Source organism: Octopus bimaculoides, chromosome 18, assembly GCF_001194135.2.
Source record: "Octopus bimaculoides isolate UCB-OBI-ISO-001 chromosome 18, ASM119413v2, whole genome shotgun sequence".
NCBI lineage: Eukaryota > Metazoa > Mollusca > Cephalopoda > Octopoda > Octopodidae > Octopus > Octopus bimaculoides.
The window spans coordinates 34,047,513-34,052,781 of NC_068998.1; positions in this window are offsets into that span (position 1 = coordinate 34,047,513).

Below are 5,269 nucleotides of genomic sequence, written 5' to 3' on the forward strand. Positions count from 1 at the left end.
AATAACATAAATAGTATATAATTATATGTATATATCCAAACATATATGTACATACCGACATCTATATGTATACATACAAGCATATATGGGTACAGGACATCACAAAAAATGTTAAACACAATGAGATACAAAAACATAAAGACGAAGACAGAAAATGAACTTTTTTTCGAACAACGAAAAAACAGAGAAATGAGACATGCAACATAAAGAATATTTCCCTTCTTCAGTTGTCCCTGCTCCATCTACTCCGCGTTTTGAAGGCAAGGACAATATGCGACTTCATTGGAGCAGTCCTTCTTGCAAGCAAATTAACTAAATTTAGAAATTTTTGTGGAGGGTGAAAGTGTAAACAAGAACAGGACAGTGAGAACAAGACAGAACAGTGAGAACAAGACAGAACAGTGAGAACAAACGGTAAGAGCTGTTAGGCCAAGACGATAGAAAAATTATTTTGAAGGCTAGTTTGAGAGTGAAAAAATTTGTGTCTTCTCTATAGGCAGGCAGACACAAACATACACTTATGTGCTTGTGTGTATGTGTGAGTGTGTGTGTGTAATGTCATAAATGACAGAGAAACAGTGTGATGAAATTTTTTATTTTGCTGTAAGAAATTCTAATAGCATGACAGATTGTTTCATAACTTAAAAACATGTAAATAACTTACATTATTAAATTTAATAAGTAAATTACTTACATGCCTGCATTAATGCAACGTGAAAAATAATAATGCAATATTTAAGCTTTTTTTATGAGTACTACCAGATTACTTAAATCCATATGTTGTGACTTGAATATATATTTATATATATATATATATATATATATACACACACACATACATATATATGTATATATATATATATATATATATATATATATATATATATATATATATATATATATATATATATATATATATATATATATGTATATAAATTTATGTGTATATATATGTATGTATATATAATAATACAAATGGTATGTGCGTGTATGCATATATATACATACATATATGTACATACCTACATCTACATGTATATATAGATGCATATCCGGGTACAGAACATCAAAAAAACATGGACAAAATAGGAACGAGAACATAAACAAGGCACAAAAATAAACGAACATTTTTTACGGACAACAGAATGAACACATAGGAAAACAGACAAGCCACATATGGAACTTTATGCATGCATACACACATATTTGTGCAGAAATATATAGAAAAGAACAATAAGACACAATAATTAAAACAAGATTTAATTTAAAGGAATATGAAAGATTTTGTGGCCTGCTTGGATTGGGTCGTCTATGACACTCCTTAACCATTTCTCAAACGGTATTCCAGTGTAACCAAATACATATTTTGAGACACATGGAGTTGAAAACGTCAACATTTTCAGAATATACTTTTTTAAAAGTTCATTGTTAGTTCTTAATTTAAAATTCACTAATAACGTTACTGTTTATATTCTGTATGTAGCTATTTCCGCATCGTAACTTCTTCACAGAGTTGAATGCAGCAAAGATTGCTTTGGTTGATTTTCAAAGAATGCTGAATCTTAGTTCATCTCTGTTTTCTGCATTTTCTGCCTTATTTTTATGAGGAGGGATTTTATAGTCATTTGGAAGTAATTGTTCTTCCTCTGTTTTTATTGCTCCATATTCAGTTTTCTTTATTAGAGATTTTTCTCCTTTGTTCTTTTCATATTTTAATCTGCTTTTGTTTCTTCCTCATTACATAAAGAAAATATGGTTCTGCAGTTTGGTAGCATTAGAAGGAAAGGTATTTGCTCATCTATTTGTGATACTTCACATGAAGATATTTCCTTTGCTATCTGCAGGTGGTGTTCTGGAAACAGGTTTAGAGTTCTATTTATTGTTGCTGTTGATTTGCATTATTTTCATTTTCCTTGTTTCTGCTTAATTTTTCCAGTTCTTCAAGGCATCCATGAATAAAGTGACAAATGATGTTTTTATACCCTATAACATCAAACTTGTGCTTTTGTCTTGGTGCCTTCTCCTTGGAATAGTTACAGTATGGATTTGTAGCTTTCGAGTGTCATTAGGACTTGCAAATCCATTTTGATACTTTCTGGCCACAGTTCATCTTTCATTAAACCTGCTTAAATTAATTCTCCATATCACAACATAAAAGTCCCTGTGAGCCATAGGTCGATGTTGTCTTCAATGTATTTTATTGTGACTCTTGTGTGTCTTTCACCCATGTCAAACATAAATGTATAATTTGAGGTGTACCCAGTGTTGAACTTCTGTTTTCAATTTTGAAAGTAAAGCAAATAGACCTAAAACTTTTGCTTTTATTAGTTGCAATGATTTCTCCCTTAATGTCTTGGACAGTTTGTTGTACTACTTGGCATGAAGGGAAATTAATCTGCCATCTTCCATCTTTGCAATTTCCTGGATTATCTCCAGCAGTAAAGAAATGCAGTTGGGTTATACAAAATTCTACCATCTACATTTCATTTTCTTGTAACTGAGGTAGGTTAAAAACTTTGTTCACATAGAATGGAACTGAAACAAGGTTTGTCTTCTCAAAGCTAGTATATGAATGAGCAATATTATCTGGAATTGCGTAAGAGTTGCTGGTGTTTTGGTGTTGTTGCAGTCTTTGAAATTTCTTTTATGAATACTTAAAGCATTTTCTTCTTTTAATTGTTCTTTTCTTCTCTTCCTTTGAACTTAGCTCTGTGTTTTGATTTTGTTTGTATTTTAGCCACTGTAGTGTTTTGCTGTGCATCATAAATGTGTGTAGTCGCTGTTTTGGATGTAAAAAGGTAATATGCATAAATAGAATTCTAAAAGTTTTCAAAATAAACCTTTTTTTTTTTTCTGTTGTCAAACTGCTGAGTATCAAAAGACGTGACTTCTTGTGGAATTATAGAGCTTTTAGAAGTTCTCTTCAGAAAATTTCATTTGGTAATACTTAAATAAAATGCATTTTGAAGGGAGAATGAAAAAAAAGGAAGTCTTAACACTGAAGGAGTTATTATGATGAAGATTATGATAATGATGATAATAATGACGATGGTAATGATGATGATGATAGTGATGACGATGACAATGACAATGACGATGATGATGATAATGATGATGATGATGATGATGGTGACAATGGTGTGGTAGTGATGGCAGTGAAAGTTTTGTCACAGTTATTGTTTACAGAGTCTGGTTTATCTGTGAGGCTAGGCCTATAAAAGTTATTTGAACAAGGATGTACTCTATGTAGGAATAAATATGCTACATACTGTATCATATTAAAATATAGAAAGCATTTTCGCAATACAGGTTTTGTTATTTAACCCTTGGTCAGTGCTTTCCAAACAGATTTATAATTCAAAATAAGCATTCTACTAGTGATCATTTCATTTTTCTTGGACTGCCCTTTCTTAGTAGGGTTTACAGTATTTTGCATTGGCATTGAAAAGGCTTTGTTCCCATGATGTTTCCATGATGGATAATATTTCCCATATTATTTCCCACTATTTCCCATATTATTGAGAGGAAGCTGGAATTTATGGATGAATATTTTACTAGCTTGTTTCTAAATGTTACAATTACAATGAATCTGCTTCTGAAGAGAGCCAACAGAAAATGTAACAATATGCTAACTTACTTACCAAGGTAATAATATGCTAACTTACTTACCAAGGTAATGATATCATTTTCAAATATGAATAGGTGCAGGCATGGCTGTGCAGTAAGAAATTTGCTTTCCATGTGGTTCCAGGTTCTGTCCTACTGCATGGCACCTTGAGCAAGTGTCTTCTACTATAACCCTGGGCTGACCAAAACCTTGTGAGTGTATTTCGCAGACAGAAACTGAAAGAAGCCCATTATATATATATATGTGTGTGTGTGTGTTTGTGTCTGTGGTTGTTCACCACTGCTGCTTTAGAACTAGTGTTGGTGTGTTTACATCTCTTTAACTAAACAATTTGGCAAAAGAGATTGATAGAATAAGTACCAGGCTTAAAAAGAAGTACTAAAATACTAAAATGTGACTAAAACACTTCAAGGCAGTACCCCAGCATGGCCACAGTCTAATGACTGAAACAAGTAAAAGATAAAAGAAAAGTGGTTCTTATGCCATGATGGAGATGTTGATTCTAACATTTAAAGTAAGGCTGCTCTACAAAGAAATAGGACATTTCTCATTTTCTCCAAAGATAGGAACTGCTTGAAATGTTAGAATTCATATTTCTGTTCTGGCACACAAACTAATTTATAATGAGCCAATAAGGGTACCTTTTTGAGGGCAACCAGATCACCCTCAAACTATTTAGAAAAAAACAAACACATTGGATAAATATATTATGTATGAAAAAGACTTGATGGTCATGGTTGAAATGCCCTTGATAAAAAGCTTGCTTGATCAGCACTCGTGTGGGTTATACAAGAGCAAAACTAATAACAGCAGCAATCATTTCATAACTGCCATAGACCTTCTCTAGTTCTCTCAGTCTCAAATATTATCTATACTAACATTCTCTTGAACATATCTAAATGATATAAACTGCAGAATATAACAAATTATTCATCAGAAAAATGCTGTAAAAGGAATAATGATTATGAAACATTACTATTATAAAAACTGCTTAAAGAATTTATTAATATATTTGGCAGCCATTAAATAGCTGTCACTTGTTGCTGCTAATTCTTTAAAGTGTCTGGAATTCTTTCAACAAATGTCACGTAACAATTGTGATATATTCTACTCAATATTATAGTTCTCTTTAAGGGCATCTTATCATGAATAGTAAGTGTGCAATTTCAAATCTACCTCTTCCTGTCTAGTTCTGTTCATTCTGTGCCAAATGTGAATGCTTCTGTCCATTTCAGTATCTACTGAAGAATAAAGCTAATAAGATGAACCGATTTTCTTACACTCTGTCGCCACAATAATGAATGGAACCAAATGACTACATTACCAGCAACATCTATTCGCACACACTCACACACACACACACACACACACACACACACACACAAACAAACACACACACACACACATACATACATACACACAAGACAACTTTAAACTTCTCCCTTATTGCCATGCAAAATCATTCTCATTTCCATAATAAAACAAATAACCATTCCTTTTTCAAAGTAGCTGTGGGAAATGTTTGACTATAATTATTGTACTATTCATACACACATACATGCATGCATACTTACATACATACTTACACACAAACACACACACTTATACATACACACATACATGCACATACATGCATACATA